The 27,826-nt window shown below is 37.0% G+C and overlaps 1 pseudogene; it reads right to left on the bottom strand.

Annotated features, from left to right (window-relative positions):
* Positions 1-17,271: 17,271 nt before the first annotated feature.
* On the bottom strand, positions 17,272-26,732 carry LOC134159422 (uncharacterized; annotated as a pseudogene).
* Between the last annotated feature and the right edge of the window lie 1,094 nt (positions 26,733-27,826).

Here is a 27,826-nt window from a genome sequence, read left to right as displayed (position 1 = left end):
TAGTTAGCAGAATGAATAAGCTAAACATCTGGTTTACATCACTAGGTGGACTTACATTTCTTCAGGTAATCTGGAAAGAGGAAACTTGTAGAAGAACAAAACCCCACTATTTAATAGAGATCTTCTTGAGAACATTTATTGACAGAATGTCTCTGACAGAAATGAGCTTAAAGCATATAACTCAAACTTAAATTCATGACTACTCACATTTACATTCCCACTCATTTTGTGGGAAACTATACGGCAACTTCAGAAAAAGTCTTAATTAACATTTCAGAGATCAATTGTATTTAGGTTTGGAGGTGTTAAAAGCATGGAGTTCACCTTGATGATTAAAATTTCCTGCAAGTGAAACCATAAATAGTTTTGGATGGACATCCAACATTCATCAAAAGTCTTAGAAAAGGGACTATATTTATTTCAAAAAGACTAGTCCAGCACTTTTTTGGAAAATCAAGACCATTAACTAAGTGACTGACTTCTTCAATATGCAATACTCTTCATTTTAAAGCATTATTCAGGATTTCAGTATTTTCTCAATACTATATTAGAACAGCATTTTGCTATGGGAAGCAGCATTTTTTGGATGAAACATTAAATTGAACACCTGATTCCCTGTGCTGAATAAAAATCCCAGGTAATTGCCTGAGTCATTTAAAATTAGGGTGCTATTGCTCTTCGTGCTTGCCAGCTTCCATTCAGCTTTGACTGGCACTCTGTGTATGAATACCTAATATTTCTAAACCATGCTTGCAACACATGGAATGAAATTTGCTATTTGCATGAAAAATTTTTCTTGTTATGGTACATAGACTTACTATCCCCAGAATAAGCAAGTTTTCAAAATGGGAGAGCAGTAAGTTTGAGATGACCAACTACACATAGGTGATTGAGGCTGGAAAGAAGATTCCTGCACAGTGAAGGTAGTTGTTTGTCTGAAAGAGACAAAGATAAAGATCTCATAAAAAATAAACCTTTATTCATGAACAGAGATTGAGTTGAATTTAGTTCTTTAAAGCAGTAAGTCCTTGATTTAAAGGGTTGAGAAGATATGATTTGTTGTTTTCATTACATAACAACTCATTAAAAGCAAAACCTATATAAAATTTTTATCTATTTTTCATATATAGTCAATAAAGTGCCACAGTAAAAATGTAGGTGTTAGTGTGTGCTCTGTAATTCAGTCATGTATCTTTCTTTACAGACTTTCACTGTCTCAATATTATATTTAGGTGTAAATGAGTGTTTGTACATCATTGCTTTAGGATCACAGAATCATGCAGTCATGGAATAATTTAGCCTGGAAGGACATCTGCAAGTCAACTGCTCCAACTTCAAATTTGAGGATGAATTCGAGGTTAGATCAAGCAGCTTAGGGCTTAGTCCAGACGGGTTTTTAATGTTTCAGATTATGGGTAGTCTACAGCTTCTCTGAGCTTCTATTTCATTATTCGATAATTTTCAAGGTAGTGGGAAATAAATAAATAAATATATATATAATCCTAATACCCAGTTGGAATTTTCTCTTTTGAAGCCTGTAAATATCTATTAGTCTTTCCACTCTTCGATCATTTCTTTTCCATTCTGAACAACCTTGAATCTCAGTGTCTTTTCATATATGACATATTCCAGCTCCCCAAGCACCTTAGTGGCCCTCAGTTTGCCTTGCTCTAGTCTGCCAGCCACTTTCTTGTAGCGCAGAGTGGACACAGTCCTCCAAATACAATTTACTAAGTGCAGAACAGAGCAAAATAACCAAATCCCCCAGTCTTCTGATGTACTGAATAACTCGGTCCACATACAGTCAGCTTTCTCTGCAGGGGCACACTGCTTATATATTCAACTTATCCACCAGGATATCCATGGTTTTTTTTGTAAAGCTCTTTAATACTGAGCTAGAACTTATCCTGTAGAATAACATTCTTAATGTTGCATTTTTCCAGTGGACACTGAAATATTATTGTCATAAAGATAATAATTTCTGCCCCAACATGATTAATCCATCGTTACCAGATCATAGAATTATTTTTTTTTCACTGTCATATCACCATATTAGTAAAAAAAAAAAAAAAAAGAAAAAACAAAAAACATGGATTATGATTTACCAATAGGAAAGATGAAGATATGGTTTTGTATAGCGAGTTGGCATCTGTTTAATCATCCTAACTTAAGTATTCAGTTTTCACTAGTCACTGGGCTAAATTTTCACAGTCAAAATGGACATCTGAAAATAATTGAAATAAAGTCAATACATGGATAGGCACTGAGTTTTTAGATTATCTGCTTTGCTTAAGAATCCAGCTATTAAAATTAAAAGCTTTTGACTGGAGAAGATAAATTTAAGTGTGGTTTAGAAAATATGTAAAACAAAACACACATAAAAACCCAAACCGAAACAAAACAAAGGAAAACAAAAACTTATACAAAGCCAGAGGCTTTGGTGAGTTTTCCCAGTCACGAACAGAACACTGAATGCAAAAAATAAAAGTGCTGCAGAATAACCTCTTCAACTGCAAAATCTTCCTGTGCTTGCATTTTCTTGTGGTTAAGTAATTAAACTGACCTTTCTTGGCTTTTGTATTCCGAGAAAAAAAGGATGTGAAATTCTCCACAGTTGTGGATTCTGTGACCTCCACATTATGAACAATGCCTAAAGTGAGTTTGGCATGGTAACTGCTGCAGTTTTCCCTTCTCAATAGCCACTTTGCAGCACCTATATCCCAGATGAATAGGCAGTTTGATCAGTTTTTTTCCTCCTTTCTCTTGATAAATGTTTCCCCTTTTCCACTTGGCTGGCAGAAAGATGACCATTAAACATTCATTTGTTTAAGCTAACAGACTGTGGTCATCTGCTCCCTGGGGAAGGCAGGAATCCAAACAGGTCTAAAACGGCATCGTTTAGGAACACAATCAATTCATTATCTTTTTCATAAAGTTCACATGTGCACACATTAATCATAATGGAGTGGCACTGGGAAGAAACTTCTTACCTAAGCAAGTTCAGTGCTGCACCATCTCTTTATCATTTAACTGCATCTTGCATTTAGGCTTTTATTGTCTGCTCATTCAGCTGTTGTTTTATGAGCGCTGATGTGTCTTTTGTATGCACCAGTTAAACAACCTCCAGCAAGCCTTAATGCCAGGAGCCCCACATGGGTCTGTTTGTTCTGGATGAGGCATGTAGCAGTAGAAATTAATGTAATAACATTCTGAATTTTTCTCCTACTCTGATATTTTACCAAAACACATTTTTTAGTAGGTAATATTGCTTTACATGTCCTTTTAGACCTCATCTGACATTATGAAATGAAATGGAGACACTTCCATTTTTGAAACTTGTGTGACCTTCAGGACTGTTCCATCTGACTCTAAGACTATTAATTGTGTTTCTATTAAACAAGTAAGTCTCATTTCTGTGATTTAATCACTAAATAACACAAGGTGAGAGAAGGCAGTTCCTAGTTCTTGTTATATAAAAACACTAAAACTGTTTTATCCACTGATCTCCATTTTTTGTGGCTTTTTTATTTGCCAAAACCATTTGCTTACTGAGTCTTTTTGAAGTATCTGAGATTTCATCGCTGAACCAGTCTTAATCCCTCAAGTTTCATCTATAGCTTTGCTATTTTTTAAGTATAAGAGGATTTAAAATGCTGAGTTGTTTAGGTAAATAACGGAGGCAAAATTACTTCATTGGTGTCTTATCTACTTGCTCCAAAATTAATAAAAAGTAGAATTCTCATCTGATATTAAATATCTAAAGATACCTGTGAGACATCTCACTTCAGGATGGGATAAAAATCCCCCAGGGAGAAACCAATTCTGTTGAATCCTTAACAGACATAACTTTTACACAAAATTTTTTGAAAGTAGGTCTTCAGTGAAAAACAATTAGCTTTTTTGTAGTGAGTAACCATGACAGAGGATGTCACACTGTGTGAAGTTGGGACGTTCTAACCTTGAAGTAGCCATTCAAAGTCAACCCTAGGAAGAGAGTTTAACATTGACCTTGACTTGTCAAAGTGATGCAAGAAGCATTTATATCTTCTTCCAATGTGACTTTTACATTGATGCAGCTGTTTCAAAATGCTTCTACTCTCCAGAGGCAATAAAGATTTTTCCCCATATTTTTTTCTGTAGAAGATGTTGAAGAAATAATTATGTTCGTATGTCATAGGCAAAATAAAACTGTTTAAATGCACAAGGTAAATAGTTGTTAGTGTCACAGCAGAGAGGATCTATGTAAGCTATTGTATTTTATTTTTATCAGACATATATGCATATAGTCACTAATCAGTTTCTTGAACACATATACTGAGATTAGATTACATTGTTGTAATTGTAACCATTGTATCAATGGTTAAGTATATCTGAAGAAAAGTTAATCAACTCTTATATCTAATACTTTGGATGTAAATGAGTAATTAGCAATCTGTGTCTTTTTGCTACCCTCCTTTCTTTTACTCCTTGACATTTTGTGACTCTTTTAATCATGTTTTTAAAGAAACCTGTTCTGTCAGTGCTCTTGAGGATAATACATTTTGGCAGGTGGCTGGGTCTTAAGAAAAAAAGAAACAGTTAAAGTAGCTTTTTTTTCTCTGTGTTTTCAATGTGTGTCATGGAACATCACGGAAAACGACATGAGTAAGAGAAACTGATGTGATTCAGGTCATTTTTTAGGGGAAAATAGTATACATTTTCTGAAGATTTCCTCTGCTCTGAAGCAATTCGCAATGTCTTTGAAAATATCACATATTGTCACAAAGTGACAGGAAAGATGCTAGAAGTAGAGGAATTAATATCTCTATCATCCATAGGTGTTCATTAAGATATAACAAAATAAACCAGAAAACCCACGAAAGCTTCTCAATCATAAAAGTGCCAGTTCAGAAAAAAGTTTCTAGTAAAATTTTTTATTTGAAGTAATATCTGTTTTGATAATTTTTTTTTAATAGCCAATTATGAGTTTAAAATATTAAGGACTGGAAAATTGAACTGTATATTTCATATTTATCTTGGTTTATAGTCTACATTTTAATGAAAGCACAACTTTTTGAATGTTATTAAAACACTTTTGCAAAACTTTTATATTGTGTTTTTACAGTTTTCAGACCAATTTTGTGAAAAAAAAAAGCAAAATCTGTTTCTACATGTATTCTAGTACAGAATGGGTGACATCTTTTTTTCCATATGATGCTTTTCTTTCAGGTCACAAAGTGTTTTCTAATGGAAATACATACATGCATATACACACATATGGGTATTCACTGTGTTCTAGCACATTGTGCTCTGGGTTGGCATATAAGCCATAGTTACTGAGCCAAAAAGCATGAATTTTAACAACTTTGAAGGTACTAAAGGAGAACAGGAGAATATGGTGTTTATGAACTGACTGTATTTTTGTTCTACAGTTGGCAAAACTGGAATCAGTCTATAACTGGTTAACATCAACAAGACCTTAAGGATAGACATACAATTAGAGCAGCTCTCATTTACCACTTACAATCTAAGTTCCTAAATCATTATGATTCCCTCTTTAAAAAAGTGTTTCATTAGTGTCATAGTGTATAAATATTTGCCATATATGGAGATATTGTTTGATTTTTTAAAATTATTTATCATTATCTAATTTTGTGATCTTACCTACTTTTTGCCTTTCATGTATACTAACTATGCTGAATAATATACCAATTTCAAAACTGTGTGTCAATACTTTTTCAGTTTTGGAGGGGAAGAGAGTATTTCAATGACTTCTCAAATATTACTCTCTAAATTATCCACTGAAATAAGAAACCTAGCTGAGCAAACTGCGATGTGGAAGCCAATGACAGAGGGAGAGAAGGCACAATGAAACAATAATTTTGTGAAAGCAAAAGCTGCCCTCAAAGAAGTTAGAAAGTGCTGGTATAAACCTATTTTGAAGGAAGAATTATAGCCAAGAAACTCTTCAAAACAAAACATGAGTGCAGATCCAATGACTCATCTTCAGTGTGTGTCACTTGGGCTTATTTTTCTGTTTAGACCACTTGAGCACAGGTAATTCCAGGATTATATCTTGTGTGACACTTGAGAATACAGCTTTCTTGCATCATAGCCATATTGGTTATGGGAGATAACTAACAAAGGATTTGTGATTAAATAGCCAGCTACAGCACAGTTAACATGTTTTTTGCCTCCAGCATAGAAATCAACTTTGGCAAAACAAGCATCATGGACTTCCCCCTTGAATTTGACTCTCCTCAAAGACTAAGAATTTGTCTTAATTTTATCCATTGCACCTGTGAAACAAGAAAGTTTTGCTAAACAAAAGTGAGATTTGTTGTTCTACTGTTTGCTTATCTAGTGCAGTAGCTTCTTTAAATAGCTTGTAAATGTTCAACATTGTTTTTTTAACCCTCACAGCTGAGAATTAATATTTCTATTTTATAGCGGAAAAAATAAATAGCTAGGGAAAAAAAGAGAATAAAAAAGAGAATAAAAAAGAGAAATGCTGTCAACCATCAAGAACTTTAAGGACACTATCAGTCGCTTTTTTTGTGTTTGTTTGGTTATGGTTTCCAGTTCACTTGTGTTGGGACTAATCTGTCTTCAAATATTTTTTGACACTGTCCTGCACAATACCCTTGTCTCTAAATTGGAGAGGCATGGACATGATGGTAAAGACCTGGATGGATGGCCACACACAGAAAGTTGCGATCAACAGCTCAATGTCCAAATGGACACCAGTAACGAGTGGTGTACCTTAGGGATTGGCGTTGATCCTGTTCAAGATCTTTGTCAGTGACACAGGCAGTGGGATTGAGTGCGTCGCCAGTAAGTTTCCTGATGACACCAAGCTGTGTGGCATGGTTGATAGCCTGGAGGGAAGGGGTAGGATCAAGAGATACCTTGACATGCTTGAGAGGTGGGCTGATGCTAACCTTATGAAGTTTAACCATGCCAAGTGCAAGGTCATACCCCTGGGTTTGGGCAATCACAGACACACCTACAGGTTGGGAAGGGAAGAGATTCAGAGCAGCTCTGTGGAGAAGGACTTGGGGGTGTTGGTTGATGAGAAAATGAACATGAGCCGGCTTCAGTGTGCACTCGCAGCCCAGAAACCAGCCATATCCTGGAGTATGACCAGAAGGTCGAAGTAGGTGATCCTGCCCCTCTACTCTGGTCTTCTGTAACCAAATACTTGGAGTATTGTGTGCAGTTCTGGTGTCCTCAACATAAAAAGACATGGAACTGTTGAAAGAAGTCCAGAGGGGGTCACGAGGATGACCAGGGGACTGGAGCACCTCCCTTATGAAGACAGGCTGAGAAAACAACATGGAGAAGAGAAGGCTGTCTGGAGACCTCATATCAGCTTCCAGTATCTGAAGGGAGGGTAGGATAGAATCATAGAATCATAGAATATTTAGTTAGAGTTGGAAAGGACCTTAAGATCATCAAGTTCCAACCCCCCTGCCATGGGCAGGGACACCTCATACTAAATCATCTCACCCAAGGCTTCATCCAGCCTGGCCTTGAATAAGACAGGGATGGAGCATTCACAACTTCCCTGGGCAACCCATTCCAGTGCCTCACCACCCTAACAGGAAAGAACTTCTTCATTACATCCAATCTAAACTTCCCCTGTTTACGTTTGAACCCATTACCCCTTGTCCTATCACTACAGTCCCTAATGAATAGTCCATTCCCAGCATCCCTATAGCCCCCCTTCAGATGCTGGAAGGCTGTTATGAGGTCTCCACACAGCCTGCTCCTCTCCAGGCTGAATTGTCCCATTTTCTCAGCCTGTCTTCATACAGGAGGTGCTCCAGTCCCCTGATCATCCTCTTGGCCCTTCTCTGGACTTGTTCCAACAGTTCCATGTCCTTTTTTATATTGAGGACACCAGAACTGCACACAGTACTCCAGGTGAGGTCTCACAAGAGCAGAGTAGAGGGGCAGGATCACCTTCTTCGACCTGCTGGTCACACTCCTTCTGATGCAGCCCAGGATACAGTTGGAGAGGGACTCTTCCTCAGGGACTGTAGCAATACAACAAGGGGTAATGGGTTCAAACTTAAGGGAAGTTTAGGTTAGATATAAGGAAGAAGCTCTGTGAGGGTGGTGAGGCACTGGAACAGTTTGCCCAAAAGAAGTCGTAAATGTTCCATCCCTGGCAGTGCTTAAGATCAAGAACCTCGGGTAACGTGGTCTAGTGTGAGGCATCACTGCCCACGGCAGTGGTGTTGGAACTAGATAATTTTAAGGTTCTTTCCAACCCAAACCATTCTATGACTTATGATTGTATGAATTCTGTTTTAATGAAATCAATTTTTTCATGGAGATCTAAAAGCAATCTCTGCATTTTATTTTGGATTAGAACATGACAGCAGACACACACCTACAAATTTTTATTTTTTTTTTTATTTGAAGTGGAGATACTAGATTTACAGAATTTGGGGAATGGCTTTAAACTGACAGAGGTGAGCTTTAAATTACATTTGAAGGAAAAAAAATATTCACTATTAGTATTGCGAGGCACAGATATAGCATGAAGGAATACAATCACGTTGCAGGTACATTTTTGTTTATATGTGTGTGCTTACATTTTTGTTGGCTAATAAGAAGTGTGATGAATTCTGCTTCATGCGAGCAGCACAATGGAACTAATTGGTACAAGATCACACAAAATAGGTCTACATTTGAAGGAATAATTTAGGTGCTATAAGAATTATTTGAAAAGTATTTTTTTATATGCAGAGAGAAAAAAACGATTAATAACATGTTCACTGTAATGTCATCACATAAGTAAAAATCCTAATGAGAATAAACTACATAAAAAGGATATGTACATATGGATTTGCTTTAATTTTTTCCATACAGTATTGATATACAATAAAATATTTAATGATTCACATATTTATCATGCTCCATATTTGAGATACTTTTCTTTTTTTCCACTATAGATGTATATTTTTCTTTAAAAAATGTAAATTTGTTCCCATATATGGTCTTGGAACTTATGGTTCACAACTGATTATTCAGATCATACTATTTCTGTCCTAACATAGAAAGAACAACAGTACTACACAGAAATATCAGCAGAAAGATCCTTCTGGCAACAGCCTTCAGGGGTCTTGCATGTGTTAAAATGTCTTACCTCCACACTCAAAAAAGAAAGAAATCAATACATTTGCTAGACTTGTAATGCAAGCTGGTATCTGTGCATTGTAACACTGATCATGTTGAAAACTCATCATTTAGATGACAAGCACTCTATACTGTCAGCCCCATTCATCCAGCTGATGAGCTCAACTGCACATTTTCCTGACAAAAGCAGTTTCCAAATGAGGCCTAGTGAAGTCCTCAGCAAAATGGATGCATGAAGGGGTTTTGGTTTTTGTCAGATAAATAGAATACTATTCTTTCTCTCCTTCCCTCACTCCCTCCCCCCCCCCCCCCATAAGTATAAGAAAGCATATTCTTGAGAAATCTAACTCTTGGGTTGTTTGTTTTTTTTTTTTAATTAAAAGGAAGAATTCTGCATTTGCAAGAAATGTGTGGGATGTGGATCACGAAATCTTTAAGCACATGAAATCTCTTCATGAAATACATCACATCTCTTAAACTCAATGTTAAATTCAATTGTATTCAGGTACTTCCTACAGCGTGATCGATTCCACTAGTGTTATATCAGCAATAACAGAGGCGTATTTCTAAAGTATCTCATTATAGTCACTGATAACACCTTGTGCATGTTTCTAAGGAACAATGATATGGTTTCTTGAAGAACAAACAAACAAACAAAAAACCCAAACATCAACAGTGGAAAAAAAAGTAGTAAACTAAACACATTTGCATAGGTAGCTTAAACAACACCACAGCAAAAACTACATGGCCCACTTAGCTCCAAGTGTGGTGGTTTTTTAAGGTAAATCCTATACTTCTCACCTTAAGTTCCTCTTTGTCTTTAGATACTCAAATTATTAGAGTCTGAGGGTCTAGGGACTTGGTTTGAATTTTTTGGTTTTTTTGGTTTTGGTTGGTTTGTTGGTTGTTTTTCGTTTTTTCTTCTCTGTCCTCCTCCCCCCCCCGCCTTTTTTCTTCTATTCTTATATAGTAATTGAGTACCTTGCTATTAAACAGGGAGGGGAAGATGCATCAGTAAAAGACATAATTCATCACTGTACTTCACTATTTACAGAAATATATTTACTAAATGACTGATACTGATAAAACTGTATTGATAAAACCAGTCATATATGACTTGAACAAAACTCTTTGTACAAAGTCCAATAAATCACCTGAAAGGACCTTCGAATTATCCTGGTTAAAATAGTGATTCTAAAAACTTTGTTTTGTTTTTAATTAAAAGTAGATAAGAGCAATTCAACCCATTTCCATATATTCTAGGCTTTGATCAGCTGTTTAGGACAAGGAAGGAATTACTGTACTGTTAGTGTTTTTTTCTTAGCTAAGTACTGTTTCAGGAACTATATATACCTGACCTTTTTTCTTAATTCTAGCTAGGGGAAAAATGAAATATTGGCTTCTTTATTGTTTTGTTTTGTTTTTTTTCACACACCTAAAGATCTTTATTTTAAACTTAAATACATACAAAGCCTTAATACTACTTCCATTTTCTCCAAGAAATTGGAAATGAACCTGTAAATAAATATTCTTCTTTTACACACACTGATTCTTTATGTGTTCAGATCGGCTCTTCTCTACAGCTATAACCTCATAGGCATGCACAGTTCTGATTATGAAATACAAACAGTTTGGGGTAAATCTTAATGTAAATTGCATTAATAATTGTAGTTACTGGCTGTGGATTCTAAGATGGTCCTTTAAAAAATAATGTTACTTTCATTCTGCTCGTGGAGCATGCAACAACACAGCAAATTGTAGAGGTTTAAAAACAAAACAAAACAAAACCCACCACAACCAAATAATACAAGAGATTAAAACATAAAACTGTGACTGGGTGAAGACCTAGTATGTAAAAACATACTGATTCATCTAGAGTCAACATCTGTAAACACATTCTTGACATATAATTAGGGACAGTTTAACTGTACCAGTACTAAAGGTCTTGATAAATTGCAAGCTTCAAATAATGATACATTTCAGCCTAGATGATAATTTCAAGAACTCTGCTTAGATATCAGACTACTACCTTAGGTTTGGAAACTACTCAGTACATAATAAAAAAAGACTAAAACTTTATATCCCTTGATGCATTCTCTTTACATGTTTCACTTGCTATGAATCTTTTGCTGCAGTGGCATCTCTGCTTCAAATAAGACTGATTAAAATGAAATTACTCAATTTCCTGACCCATGGCAAATTTCATGAGCTGCAATTTGTAGAGTAGTTCATCTGTGAGTACAATCTGATAGGCTATAATTTAGTTTTATAGCTCCTTCCCCCCCCCCAAAAAAAAAAATTTAGACTGCAGTGGTCCTGAAATAAAGGGAGGGAGGGAAGGAGGAGAAGGAAGGAAGGAAGGAAGGAAGGAAGGAAGGAAGGAAGGAAGGAAGGAAGGAAGGAAGGAAGGAAGGAAGGAAGGAAGGAAGGAAGGAAGGAAGGAAGGAAGGAAGGAAGGAAGGAAGGAAGGAAGGAAGGAAGGAAGGAAGGAAGGAAGGAAGGAAGGAAGGAAGGAAGGAAGGAAGGAAGGAAGGAAGGAAGGAAGGAAGGAAGGAAGGAAGGAAGGAGGAAGGAAGGAAGGAAGGAAGGAAGGAAGGAAGGAGGAAGGAAGGAAGGAAGGAAGGAAGTAAGTTTGAATGAGAAATTCTGCCATTGATTTAGACTTCTAAGACATTGCTTTTCAACAACTCTTTGGCTCCTCTAATCACAAAAGGTTCTGCTGCTTCTGATGCTTAATTAACCAAACCCTTTACAACCACTTCCTGGACTCAGGAGAAGACCAAGAATCTTCTGTCTTGCACAAAACCGTCTTAGTACTATGTGAAATTCCACACAACTGTTCTGAGAAAAACATGTGGTGTGCTTTTCATGTCAGCTTCCCAACAGTGCATATACAAGGAAACTGATCATATTTTCACACATTCAGTCCCATAACCTCAGAGAATCACAGAATCATAGAATAATAGAACAGTTAGGGCTGAAAAGGACCTTAAGATCATCTAGTTCCAACCCCCCCTGCCATGGGCAGGGATGCCTCACACTAAACCATATCACCCAAGGCCACGTCAAGCCTGGTCTTGAACACTGCCAGGGATGGAGCATTCACCACCTCCCTGGGTAACCCATTCCAGTGCCTCACCACGCTAACAGGAAAGAATTTCCTCCTTATATCCAATCTAAATTTCCCCTGTTTAAGTTTGAACCGGTTACTCCTTGTCCTGTCACTACAGTCCCTCATGAAGAGTCCCTCCCCAGCATCCCTATAGGCCCCCTTCAGATACTGGAAGGCTGCTATGAGGTCTCCATGCAGCCTTCTCTTCTCCAGGCTGAACAGCCCCAACTTTCTCAGCCTGTCTTCATACGGGAGGTGCTCCAGTCCCCTGATCATCCTCTTGGCCCTTGTCTGGACTTGTTCCAACAGTTCCATGTCCTTTTGATGTTGAGGACACCAGAACTATACACAATACTCCAGGTGAGGTCTCCCAAGAGCAGAGCAGAGGGTCAGGATCACCTCCTTCGACCTGCTGGTCATGCTCCTTTTGATGCAGCCCAGGATACAGTTGGCTTTCTGGGCTGCAAGCTCACACTACCTGCTCGTGTTTATTTTCTCATCGACCAACACCCCCAAGTCTTTCTCTGCAGGGTTGCTCTGAATCTCTTCTTTGCCCAACCTATAGCTGTGCCTGGGATTGCTCCAACCCACCTGTAGGACCTTGCACTTGGCATGGTTAAACCTCATGAAGTTGGCATCAGCCCACCTCACAGGTGTGTCAAGGTCCCTCTGGATGGCATTCCTTCCCTCCAGTGTATCAACTGAACCACACAGCTTGGTGTCATCGGCAAACTTGCTGAGGGCGCACTCAATCCCACTGTCCATGTCACCAACAAAGATGTTGAACAAGACCAGTCCCAACACCGATCCCTGAGGGACACCACTCGTTAATGGTCTCCAGCCGGACATCCAGACGTTGACGACAACTCTTTGTGTGTGGCCATCCAGCCAGTTCTTTATCCACTGAGTGGTCCATCCATCAAATTGGTGTCTCTCCAATTGAGAGACAAGGATGTCGTGTGGGACAGTGTCAAAAGCTTTACACAAGTCCAGGTAGATGACATCAACTGCTCTACCCCTGTCCATCAGTTCTGTAGCCCCATCATAGGAGGCCACCAAATTGCTCAGTCAGGATTTCCCCTTAGTGAAGACATACTGGCTGTCACCAAGCACCTTTTTGTTTTTCATGTGCCTCAGCTTGCACATGAAAAATCCAGTAGAATCTGCTCCAAGATTTTGCCAGGCACAGAGGTGAGACTGACTGGTCTGTAATTACCTGGGTCATGCATTTTCCCCTTCTTGAAAATGGGGGTTGTATTTCCCTTTTTCCAGTCGTAGGGAACTTCATCTGACTGTCATGATTTTTCAAATATGATGGCCAGTGGCTTAGCAACTTCATTCTTCAGCTCCTTCAGTACTCACAGATGGATTTCATCAGGACCCATAAACTTGTGCACGTTCAGATTTTTAAGATGGTCTCCAACCAGATCCTCTCCTACAGTGGGCCCAAGGTCTTCATTCTCACAGTCCCTGCATCTGCCTTCCAAGACTTGGGTGGTGTGGTCAGAGCCTTGCCAGTGAAGACTGAGGCAAAGAAGTCATTCAGAACCTCAGCCTTCTCCAAATCCTGTGTAGCCAGTTCTCTTGAGAGCTTCCTGAGGGGGCCTACGTTCTCCCTTGTCTGTTTTTTATTTGCTATGTACCTGTAGAATCCTTTCCTGTTATCCTTAATATCCCTTTCCAAGTTTAATTTTAACTGGGCCTTAGGTTTCCTAACCTGGTCCCTAGCTTTCTGGACAACATCCCTGTACTCTTCCCAGGCCGCCTGTCCTTGCTTCCACTTATAAGCCTCTTTTTTTCAACTGAATTTTCCTCAGGAGCTCCTTATCCATCCAAGGTCTCCTGGCCCTCCTGCTGCACTTCCTTCATCTGAAACATGGAGAGACCCTGGGCAGGATACATCTAATTTTGGACATCCATAGTGCACTGATGTTTATAACTCTGGTAATATTTACATAAGGCACAAATAATCAGTTGTGTTGTAGATGTTTATTTCTCATTCACATATTTGAGTTTTCATGTTGACTGCAAAGGTGTCCTGGCCAACTCAGATGCAGGATTTAGTGACACGAATCCCATCCTATTTCCTCCAGGGACTGAGACAATCTGATTTGCTAATTCTCCCTGTTCAATTCGCCTCAGTCATACATCAACCAAACTAAACCAAACCAAACCAAACTAAACTACACTAAACTATATTTCTGATTCTGTGTACTTCTTTGAGGAGTAAGGAAAAGCAATATGCCTATTCTCTATAAAAGTTTTTCTTCAGACACACTTCACTTCAACCATGCCCAAGTTGCATCTAAAGTAGTCATTATTTCACTAGGTTCTGATGCCTTGCAGGCATTTTGATATTTTAAAGACAGGTGCCATTGGTGGCATCTATGGAAACAAGTCTATCAGGAGAGGAAATATAACAGTGTTTTTTTAACTGTAAATGGTGGAAGAATAAAAGATATTGGTGTGAAATTTCCTGCAGGAAATGCCCTGAACAATTCAGTTTAATGTTTAAATGCCATTTTGCATGATTAATGTGGCATAACAGGACAGTTGAATGAAACAGATGATGAAGAAATGCTCAAATAGTAGAAAAAAGAACAATTACTGCAAGTTAAAATATTAAAAATCTGCACTTTATAAACTAGTGCATTAAATATTGCATTTGGCTGTTTTCAATATTTGAATTTTTCTATTTCTAAGGACTGTTAATCATTCATATTTCAAAACTATGTAACTGTAGGAACTGGGTATGATAACCATCATACAATGTTTTCACAAGTACTTAGCTTTTTAATACACAAAATATGACTTATTTATAGAGGCAGACTTGAAAAACTATCAAGAAAGGGTAGAACAAAACCAGAATTTTAGACACAAATGTCAATGGCCAAACTACCAAGGACTGAAGAGCTGTCTTTCAGAATTAAAAACATGAACTATTCCAGTTCTAAGAAGCTGCTATGGGCTTATATCTCCTATTGATCAGTCATCTAAGTTCATTCTTAAAAGTATCTTAATACGTTTTTTTGGACAAATGTTGTTAGTAAGGCGCTCCGAGTTGTTAAATTCATTTTTACATGTTTACGCTAAGCTACAAGGCAAAAAAAAGAACAATATAATTTTCACATCTGAACATAATTATAACAATTGGTGCCTTACGTTGAACTCTAATAGGAAATAACAGAAGTGTGCAGAAAAACATTTTTGAAGTCAGTCTGTGATGAGACTTTCTCGCAGTCTGACAAAATGTTCTGTACCTGTGTAGGTAACCACCACTATCATTATCTAAACACAGATTACATATCAAAACTCCTTTCTCAAATTCTCCTGTTTGGAGACTAGGGAAGAAAGAACTAACCAATAAGCAGCTTTTAGTGGGGCAATGGATGGAACACTCCTTTTTCACTGAAAAGTATAACACTAAGATAAAGTGCCTTAACATACCTGAAAATAAGAAGGTATATGAAAAGAATAAAAATCACTCTAACGTGTTACATAGCATACTCCTCCACAAAGGATGTTTTGTTTTTTGATTTCTGTAACATAAATATGATGTGCAGTGGCTTTATTGAAAATATATCCATTTCTTAAACTGAACAACAAGGTGTTCTGCAAAATCTAAATGCTTTATTATCAATGAACTCAGTAGAAAAAAACTTTTCTTGTTTCTTTGTTGTTTTTTTTTTTTTAATTAATCTGATGTCCTGCTGGCTTCAAAATAAAAACAGAAAAGCAGTCTACAAACAAAGCTCTGATTGTGTTTTCTGGCAAAGAGATTGGATGAAATAAAACAGTTCTAAAGCTTTGTCTTGTTGAATATTATTTAGAATAACAAAAGCAGAGAATAAAATGAATCACTACTGCAAAGGCAAGACAGGCTTATGGTTCAAGGTAAAAACCACTTATGTAGAAATAGTGCTTTCCATACACCTTTTTTTTTTTATTTTTACTTTCAATGTAAATGTACATCTGGAATTGGAGTTTCAGTGATCAAAACTGAATTTGCCAGTCTCATCTGCTCAGATACTCATGTATACTGAAACATGAGTGAAAATACGTGGAAGAAGTATGAATGCATGTCCCTGACTTCTGAGACCTACTAATATTTTCATCTCTGAAGAGCTATTTTTCAGAAATGCTACTGTTATAACTCATCCTAAGCATAATAGAAACATACTGAATTCTTCGGATTTTTTAAGAATGTCATGTTTTTTAAAATTGCTTTTGGTACAAGTATTACAACACTCCCCAGTGGTAGGCATCATTTAAATATTAAGGTATTATCCCTACACAAGATGTTTTCAGACTTTCATGTGGAGATCCCAGCATTCTGTGAACTAAATGTATGGATAATGTAGAAGTTGTCAACTAAAGGGAGTTTGCTTATGTAAACTCTTCAGTCATTGAGGAGATCTTAATTTTCAATGGAAAATGTTGGCAAGAACAGGGCAAGAACTTGGAAATAATTTCCTTGTTCTGAAGGAGTTACAGGCATCCGCTTTAGAAATTTCCTGGCATGGAAGAATATCATGGAACCATAAATCGTTTCTCTTTAATATTTACACAGCAGAGATAATAAAACGTCCAATTAAAATTGTGTTTTTCTGATATTACACATTATGAAGATAATGTCCCAATTTTAACTAATTGTCTGATATATTTTCACAAAATCTCATAATATTTCATAATTGTATTAGAAAGGTAATATGTGGTAAGGAGAAGTAATAAACTATACCATCTGTTTGGGTTTTGTGCATCATTCTATAATATATTTATAAACATCTACTAAATGCAATCCCATTTTAAGGATAAGTACAGAAGAAACAAGAAGTGTATGGTCTCAAAGAGACCAACAGTGACACTCAAGTTTATATGGACTGGTCACAATTCTTCCAGGAAGGATTTTGAAAATACAGCTAAGCAAGAAATTTCAGAAACACATAATATTAATGACTTACTATGGTCTGTGTGCCTGTTTGAGATTTGGAAATTAAAGCGTTCAAAAGTAAGAGGTGCTCCCCCCAACCATTTCACCAAATTTCACACATGACAGAAAAGCCAGGCAGGCTGTTATGCCGATCTGCTTCCACAGTCTCCTTGTTACGTGATGTACTGACCCAGACAAGTTCTGGGACCAGACTGAGTGTAATTTCAAAGACCTAGGACAAAAGAATCGCAGAATTATTGATGTCTGTGATCCACGCAAACATCAACTTCTTCAGTCAGTCAAAGGTCAGTGAAAAACTCTCAGACCTCGTAAAAGAAGTTCTACAGGCTAATTTACCCCCTTCCTGAGTAAGTAAGTTTCCCTTCTCTTCCAGCCTGTGTATCAGCAGGGAAGAAAAAAGTTTTGAAGATAAAAGCCTTTGTGCAGCAAGTAGAGAGGAAAAAGGAGAAATGTCTGGTGTAAAGCAATATGTATCAAATATACATTAAAAAAAAAGCCCCACTCTAGAATTTTATTTTTCAATTAGAATAATTGCAAATAAGTTTATTCCAAATCAAAATAAGATAAAAATATTCACAGTAATTTATAGGTCTTCAAATCAGCTACTTAATGGCAGAAAAAAATCCCAACCATTTCTTTTATCAATTCTCACATTTTTGTAAGTAATTTCTTTTTATTAGGCCATTCTTCAAATTCCAGTCAAGCATTGTGTTTTATGGGAAGATTAAAAAAAAAACAAACCAGCAACCAGTTTTTCTAGAACTAATTTTATCAATTCCGTCTGTTCTTTTATTATGCAACATAAAAACAATTAAACCATTTTTTAAAAGAAAGTAACTGAAGAAAAGAAGTCTCAGTTTTGGTGGTTGGTGGTGTGGGATTTTTTTTAGAAAAGACCTAATAAGGAAATACAATTTTATTGCATTTGTTATTGATGCTATAAAACTGTACTTCAATGGCTGGAAATACAATGTAAGTGATCATGTTCTGGAAATGCATTAATATGAGTTACTGTATCCTTCATACATACCTCGAAATTATTTAAGTAGGTAAAACTGTCCTATGGCACAACATAAATCTGTGAGTTAAACTTTCATTAATTTAAATTATACATATGTATGATCAAATATGGCTAAAAAGAAGACTTTGGCCCAAACGTCTTAAACATCTGGAAAAGCTTGGCTACAAACTAAACTTGACTAAGCAGACAATGCAGCATGATAACACTTCAGACGTCACTGATGTGAGATAGCTGATTACAGCTATTGACCTCTATTCCTGTAAGCATAAGTAGGATTTAAGATAAAGAAAAATAATAAAATTAAAAGAAAGGAATAATTAGAAATGTAGTCCATAAAAATGGTCATTTAGTAGTAAAGAATAAAGGACTTTGCTAAGGAGAGAATAATCAAGTGACAGACAGACGTTTAATGACCCCTTAAAAGGAAGTGTTATTTCCAAGGGAGAAACTGACTTTTGTTTCATCTCCCGCTGCACAAATATGGAAAACAAATAAGGAGGGAAAGATAGAATGGGAGAAATAACTAGGTAAATTGTTAAAGTACCAGATGGAGATATAGATGAACTATAAAAACAACTATGTTGTAAGTGAAATTTTACAAATAAAGTATTTTTATAGAAAATATATTCTTTAATAAAACTAAAAATAAATTCTTTGCTTTTCATTGTTTGATAAATTTTCCATTTTCTCCATAACCTCCAAATATTAATATTTCCAGTTTATTTATTCACTTTTGTTTGCCTCCTCTTTATTCTCAGTTTTCTTTCTCGCTATGACTTTTTGGCAGCATAATTAATAAAAATGGAAAAATAAATACCAGGTTAAATATGCCCTCTTAGCCCCCCCCACCCCCCTTTTTTTTTCCTCTGTTATTTTATGCTCCAAATTCCTCAGGAATTTTTCAATTAACTAATATTGTTCTTTGAGAAACCTGAAAATCAAAAGTCTTGTAGTCTTTCACTATAAACCTTTTTCTTTTTTTTTTTTTTTAATTAATTGATTCCTTGCCTTTTGGAATGCTTGCAGTCATCAGTTTGTAATTAACATTTTCAGCTTGGCTTTTATTTTGCAGTGGGTCTTTCATATGGTCATTAAGACAAGCGTGTTAAAAAACATATGACACACTATAAAAGGTTAGATAGTGTCTCACTGATTAATGTCAATGTTTTCTAATATTTAGGGTTTATTACATTCAGGTACAAGTTAATTTTTAGTATGATCTGGACATTTAAAAATATGTTTAATAAAAATGTACAGTAAAAAAAAAAAAAGATCAGGTATCAGAAAGGTACAGAAATAGTCGTCCAGATCAAAAATTTTGGAACCAATGGAGTATGCATGAGTTAATTATAATTATTAAAATGCTGAGGGAATGACAGAAAAGAAAGAAAGAAGAGCACTTCAAATACTTATAAAGATTTGCTGTTCAAATCTGGCAAAGGCTCTACATTCATTTCACCATCTTTTTGTTTTGTTTTTTTTTTTTTAGCAATTTCTGCAATACCTTAGGCTTTGTTTGCAGGATTTCTGAGGGGTTTTGTGTAATTCTTAAAATTCAGTGCAAACTTAGTCTGCAGCAATTCAATGAAAAACATTAACTGAAGCTGAGAGAGAGGAGAGAAAGAAAGAAATTGTGGGTAGTGTTGTCTTAACTGCTCTCAACGTCAGCTTCTTTCTGTGCATTACTGCTATTGCTGATGTTATGCCATTTCTTCATGACTAACTTCATCCTCACATTCCTTCTCTCAGGTCACACAAATCCAACCACCTCAGCTTATTACCAACCATCTTAGTTTATTACCTGTGTACACAACAGTTTGCAACCATAGTGCTGCTCTTTGCCCTGTGTTATGTTTTATGCACCTGCTGTATTCAACAGGAGTGACCCACAGAGAACATGGCTTCAACAGCTTTGGTACTGAAAAACTCCTTAAGATGGTTTCAAACCCTATTTCAGAAAGTGCACAAAGTTCCTGATTACAGGTGTTTGTGTCAAAGAAAGATTTTTCTTCCTGTTCCTGTCCTGACATGCAGCACAGTTTCACCCTAACTTCTCTGAAGTTCCCCATTTTGAATGCCATGAGACATTAATAGTGATCAGAAACAAAATAGCACTCATATAGAGCCGGTATTAAAAAAAAAAAGACCAACACACATAGACCAAACAAAAGCCATAAGATATAGAAATAGGACCTTATTTCTTCATTACAATGTGATTTTGTAAATCTTAATCCTTACATCTGTGTTGCCCACTTCTTAGACTGAGAACCACAGCTGCTTTCCTTTCACTTTTTCTCTCCAGGGGCAACCTGGGCTTTGAAGCTGCCATTTCGTATGTTTGTCCCATCTTTGCCCACTTTGATATAATTAACTCCCTGAGCTACATGTGCTGTTTGGACAAGTGAATAAATCCTGAAGTTAAATTCTGAACGGAGCCTGATGTTTTGGGTTGGCTCCTTGCTACCAAATGATCAATACTTTCTCCCTTGCAGTTCTTTTTTTGTCAGAGTATGCAGCCTCCCAGTAAGGTTCATAACCTTGGCAGTCATTTTTCATCCTGAACTGTCTTTGATTATAATTTTACATCACACAAATCTTTCTCTATCATCTCCAAAACATAGCAAAGCTGTGACCAAAGCTGTCTCAGGATGATGCCAAGTCAATAATTCATACCTTTATTACATCTCTGCTGGGTAGCTGTAATTCAACCTAGTTGTTGTAATTGTAGTATGCTAGCACCTGTAGATTGGTGTGCCTGAAGCAGTTCTGTGTCCGGTGATTGTTCCATGGCTTTTACAATTTTATCTACGTGTCTAATGCATCTGTAATATATAGCAAATGTCTACCACACTTTTGCAGAGACAAAGAATTTATGCCACTTCAGATTTTAAATCATTCCTTATGAAATACCACAACTGAACAGTAATTCTTTTAGACTATCAGTTATGCTGAAATTTGTGTTCCCTTCCTTCTTCCGTCCCCTTGTCTCTCCCTTACTCTCGTATTGCTTCTCCTTCCTGTTCTCCTTCCCTTTCCCCTTCCCCTTCCTATTTCTCTTCTGCTCGGAACCACACAGAATATTTCTGTTTACATCCACTGCATTTCAATCTTCGAGTTACTACACAGGGACACTGAAAACTTTTTTTAAATACCGTTGCAATCAGGTGTCTGGACTCACAAACTAGTAAATGAGTGATCTTCAAATGATGAAAAATTATGCAGAAGCATAAGGGTATATTACTTATTTTGGCATTTGTTCTTGTGAACTTATCTGACTATTACATCTTTTTATTGTTTTCTGGCACAGTTATCCATGGCAAAATCACTAGTGGAACAGCCTTTCACACGGACACATAAAACTCACCACAACTCCATTCATGTCCTTGCCTTTTGCAGCCTGTAGAAATACATAGTAAAAATCCGAAGTTAGAAATAGAACATACAAGCAAAGCTTTATCCCTAGCAGTAGTTTCACAGTCTGTACTATTGCATGTTGTTATTCTGTTCCAGATCTAGGACTTTGTATTTGCTTCTTTTGAACTTCATGTGGTTTATGGAAGACTGTTTCTGCAACCTAGGGCCCTCTGAGTCGTAGTGCTACCCCTTTCTCCAAATTTATTTCATCCAGAAACATGCTGAGAGAAAATTCTCACCCATTATCCTATAGTACATGGGGGCAAAGATGCTCCATATAATTCCTGTCAGTAGGAGAACAGCCATAAACACTTTACCAAAAACTAACTCAAAACGAAACAAATTAATTTGTAAGTCATTGTCTTCCTGGGATGATTTTTAATTTTTTTCATTCTTTTTATTTAAGATTGCATTTCTTTTTAGCACACTATACTTATTTATGTAGTGTAGCACACGATGTTGAAGCTTCATGATCTACTACCAGCATATCTACACTGATACATTAGAAGAGTTGCCCTTCATGGAAATATCATGCAGTTGCAGCTTGGGTGGCCATAAACTGAAATGTAAGTAATGAACAGAAGTGAGTTAATTTTACTTTATGATAATGGTTAGTTTCTTATATTTCTATATTAGACAACCTCTACTTAGTGCTAGGTGTTTGTCATGTCTCACAAAATTAATTTAATTTCTTAAATCTGTATTTCTCAGATCTGTGTGGTTTTCTGACAGTAAAACCTTGTCTCTTTGTTTGCATAAATTTATACTCATTATCATTACAGAAAGAAGCTGGAAAAGCATACACTAGCAGTACCCACACAGAGGCAAACTAGAAAGTCACATTTTTACTATCATAAAAATCATAATTTTGAATAATTTTATGTGCTTTACTGTGCATATCTGGAGTTGATAACTGTGTCTGTTAAGAAAATTATATGATAGTCCTCATTATAGCTAAGTATTAAATTAGTGCTCCCACTTTTATCATATGGAAACAGAGTAAGTTGCCAAGAAAACCCATGGCATTGTTCAGACCTACAAGGTCTTTTTTTTTTCTCCAGAAGCAGGTAAAATGCTGACCTTTCTGTAGCAGCCAGAATAATTTATCAGAGGAACCTAGACTTCCTGTGAGTATATCCACAGTCTATCATACAGTTTACATTTTAATGCGCATTTATCACAACTGAGTCAAAGAGGGCAAAATTCCCTAATGAACCTATAATTTATAATCCAGCATTTGGAATGCTGGCAACTCAATAATTATTTGGCTTTTGCTTATGTGTGTGTGCATGTTTGTTTATTGTTTTATTTATTTATGTGAGATGTGTGAACATGAGTTTTATTTTGGAGGTTTATGATATAAAAGCTCTGCATGTGATTTATCAAAAATGAATGATGTAGCAGAAAGGAGATTATATTCTCTCATAATGGGATGGGGCGTTTGCCAGGGCCTGGAAATGGAATACTAACTAGTAGCTTTGCAAGAGCTGCTAGTTGAACGGCTGTTTGACATAAGTTGGCTTTGCTCCCCTTTTAGCTGGGGAGACTATTTTCTTTCCTTTTTCAGTGTATTTTGCACCTTTTGGATGTTGACCACTTGCTTGATCTCCCTAGGTTCCATCCTCTGAACTTTTTTCAATACACTCCACTGAGAAAGAAGCTGAGATGAATGGGTCTAAAGAGACACGTGTGCTGTGGCCAAAGCCTTGTAATTGCTGGTTCCTAATGGATGAGTGCTCTTGTATTAGGGGAGAAGCATGCATGGCCTAGAGATGTTCAGCTATGCAGCTGATCCCCTGGGTGGAAAAGGTGCCCAGGCAAGAGACATCTGGAACTGGGCTGCAGCATAACAGCATGGTGTCACCTGGGGATTCAAACATTGCAATTCTGCACCCACAACAGGTGCAGATTGTGCTGACAAACCTCTGATGAGGATATGGTGAAACGATGACATCAGAATGTCTTTCAGGAGTAACTCTTAATTTTTAACCTTGCACATGTTCTTAAAACATTATAGTCTGAAGATTTAGAAGGAATTTTCCCAACGTGTGCAGTTCTGGAGGAGTTCTCTCTGCAGTTTGAGAAGGATATGAAGGTCTGCGAATGTGCCCAGAGTTTGGCAACAAAGCTGTTGAAAGGGCTGGAAGGAATGTCCTGTGAGGAACAGCTGAGGATTTTGGGATTGTCTAGTTTGGAGAAAAGGAGGCTGAGGGACAAGATCCTTTCTTCCAACAGATTCCTGAAAAGCGGAAGCGGAGCGGGAGGTGCTGTTCTCTTCTTCCTGGTATCCAGCAATAGGATGCGTGTAAATGGTTCAAAACTGCAACTGAGGATGTTTAGACTGGACTTGAGGAAGTATGTCTTTAACAAGAGGGTGGTCAGAAACAAAGAGAGGTGGTCAAGCCCCCCATACCTGTCAGCCTTTAAGAGGCATTTGGACAGCGCCTTTAATAACATGCTTCGACTTTTGGTCAGACCTGAACCGGTCAGGCAGTTGGACTATATGATTATTGTAGGTCCTTTTCAACTGAAATAGTTTGTTCTGTTTCATTCAATTCTACATTGATTGAACCACATTGAGGAGTTACAGCTATGACAGCATTTCAATTCATTTTGTATTTGAAAAACTTAACAGTTACCCAGTCTACTGGTGTTTCTTTTGACTCTCTCAAATACAAGGGCAGACTATGCAATAACTACTATCATAAAAGAGTGAATCTCACTGATTTCAATGACATCTTTTTCAGATAAAATCTATCCCACTTTCATTTTCAGAATCAGACCTACCTATTTCAAAGACCTTCCAGCAGGGGAAACGTCAGTGCTGACACAAATATAGAATTGTAGATTCATAGAATGGTTAGGGGTTGGAAAGGACTTTAAGATCATGCCATAAGCAGAGACACCTCACACTACACCATGTAGCCCTAGGCTGTGCCTAATATGGCCTCCCTGGGGTGAGTACCCACAATGATTTGTTCACAAATATCAGAACTTTAAAACTAGTGACATCTAGGACAGGTGGAAATACGGCTACATAAGAAAAGTTTGACACTGAAATCACTTCCTGTCCTTGAGAGAAGTTGCTTTTCTTTAATATTGCCACTCATACTACATCAGGACTTGGAAGCTGACCTACCCTACCTTAACCTACACAGCTACACAACTGTCTTAACATACATGTTATATAAATGTTATCTATACAACTGATAATTGTTTTATTTTGTGTTTTGTTGATTTTCTCTTTTTATTCTTTCTCTTTCCCTTCTCCTTTTTCCTTTTTTTATTTTTGTTTTCCCTTCTTTTATTTTCATTTTCCCTTTTTTTTCTCTTTTTTTTTCTTTTTTCTTTTCTTTTTTTCTGTTCCTTTTTCTTTTTTTTTCTTTTTTCTTTTTTTTTCTTTTTCTCTTTCTTTTCTTTTTTCTTCTTTTTCTTTTTTCTTTTTCTTTTTTTCTTTTTCTTTTTCTCTTTTTCTTTTTTTTTTCTTTTTCCTTTTCCTTTTCCTTTTTCTTTTTCTGTTTCTTTTTCTGTGAAGAAGTGACTGGAAAACCTCTTTATTCTCCTTCTTTATTATGCAGATAAGACTTAAAACCTCCTCTTGTGCTTCTCAGAAGTTGGCTTTAAACATAGAGCTAGAGTCTTATAGGTGTCAAGAAAAAGAGAAATGAAACATGGAAAAGCACGCTGCAGTAACAGAGGGGATGGTGGGAAGAGAAGGTAGTAAGGACGCCAAAATAATCTCTACCCTATACATGCATACTAAACAATCTAGTGAGAAACTACCCTATGACTGAGATACGTTCTTTTGGATGATAATTTATATAGCTCTTTAGAATACAGCTCATATGTGCAACAAAGAATAAAATGAAAAAACAAGGAACACAAATATATTTTAATGTAATATTTGCTTGCTTCTCCTTACATATCTATAAAATAGAAGATTAAAATCATTTTTACTTACATACAGAATTTTAATTTGAGATGTTTCAGTAGAAGTAGCAAGCAAAAGGATTATTATTACAATTGCTATTGTTATCATTATAGTTGCCATAATAGTCACTATCAGTACCAAATACATGACAAAAATGTGCTAGACAATCATTTTGATAGCTGTGTTAAAAAAGATGTGGAGTAAAATGGAAAAATAAATCTCACCAACACTTTAATGCTAAGCTGTTGCTTAGAATACTAGTGATACACCAAATTGCTATACTTCCAGAATGTTCTTTGTGAAGAATTCTCTAAGAAACAATCTATATTAATTACACATACAAATATCATTCACTGATGAAACACAGAAGACATCTTTCATATTGGTATTACGGTATATTTAATAGATTAATTTCTCACTTGCCTTTATTTATTGATTTTACTCTGAAGAAAAAGAAAAAAAAAGTCTTTTTGTCATCCTCAGGTAGGTCTGGAGTAGAAGAACTTAATAGAGTTAAGTTTGGAAGTCCTACCAGTATAGAACTACATCTCTGAATATATGGACTCAAACACAGAATCATAGAATCATAGAATTGTTAGGGTTGGAAAGGACCTTAAGATCATCTAGTTCCAACCACCCTGCTGTGGGCAGGGACACCTTATGCTAACTCATATCACCCAAGGCCTCGTCCAACCTGGCCTTGAACTGCCAGGGATGGAGCATTCACAACCTCCCTGGGCAGCCTATTCCAGTGCCTCACCACCCTAACAGGAAAGAATTTCCTTCTTAGATCCAACCTAACCTTCCCCTGTTTAAGTTTGAACCCATTACCCCTTGTCCTGACACTACAGTCCCTCATGAAGAGTCCCTCCCCAGCATCCCTATAGGCCCCCTTCAGATACTGGAAGGCTGCTATGAGGTCTCCATGCAGTCTTCTCTTCTCCAGGCTGAAGAGCCCCAACTTTCCCAGACTGTCTTCATACGGGAGGTGCTCCAGTCCCCTGATCATCCTCTTGGCCCTTGTCTGGACTTGTTCCAACAGTTCCATGTCCTTTTTATGTTGAGGACACCAGAACTGCACACAATACTCCAGGTGAGGTCTCACAAGAGCAGAGTAGAGGGGCAGGATCACCTCCTTCGACCTGCTGGTCACACTCCTTTTGATGCAGCCCAGGATACGGTTGGCTTTCTGGGCTGCAAGCTCACACTACTGGCTCATGTTCATTTTCTCATCAACCAACACCCCCAAGTCCTTCTCCGCAGGGCTTCTCTGAATCTCTTTCCTGCCCAACCTGTAGCTGTGCCTGGGTTTGCTCCGACCCACCTGTAGGACCTTGCACTTGGCATGCTTAAACCTCATGAGGTTGGCATCAGCCCACCTCACAGGTGTGTCAAGGTCCCTCTGGATGGCATTCCTTCCCTCCAGTGTATCAACCGAACCACACAGTTTGGTGTCATCGGCAAACATCCATCTTAACAAAGGTTTATCTTCTTGCAATGATTTGCAGATCTCTGATGACCAGTTTCAGAAGCAAATTTAGATATATTTCTCTGTTTTAGTCACTTAAAATATATCTATATTTTGATCCCTTATCAACTTTTCAAAGTCAGCTTAACATCTCAAATTATTCAAGGGTTTTGTTGGCCTAATGTTTTCTAGCATACTTAATCAACTAATTTTAAAGGGAACTGTTTTCCCAATAAATTTACCTTAAATTCCTGTATTAGATGACGCCTCCAATTTACCAGGAATAACAAGTTGCCTGCAGGTTAGCCGCAGACCTGACACAAGTGTACTCTGGTGTGTGACTCATTTGGAGCAGAAAGGGGCAGAACAGGATCTGTGGAAGACTCTAAAGATAGGTTACAGTTATTATGTGACATGGATAATAACATCTTTCATAATTTTCACTGGTATAAATTAAGACTTTTGATGGAGGTACACTGGTATGAAATTAAAATAGATGAGAGCAGAATCAGCCTTCCAGGGTGACTGAAATTTTAGACACTTGCCATGCAGGAATTGTAAGTCTATTAAGTTTCTTTTACACTTTTGCAGTTTAAGTCTCAAAATTCTCGATCTCTAGAGAGCAGTACTAAACTTTGTTCAGATGAGAATCATTAAATCTGAGTTATGAACCAGTATGGCATTATCACAGTATCACAGTATGCTAGAGATTTGAAGGGACCTCAAAAGCTCATCTACTCCAATCCCCCTGCCGGAGCAGGGACACCTAGATAAGGTTACACAGGAATGTGTCCAGGTGAGTT

This window comes from Pezoporus occidentalis, unplaced genomic scaffold (assembly GCF_034315485.1).
Source record: "Pezoporus occidentalis ecotype Australia unplaced genomic scaffold, CSIRO_AGI_Poc_V1 ctg146, whole genome shotgun sequence".
Lineage (NCBI taxonomy): Eukaryota > Metazoa > Chordata > Aves > Psittaciformes > Psittacidae > Pezoporus > Pezoporus occidentalis.
This window is presented reverse-complemented; position numbering and strand designations above follow the sequence as displayed.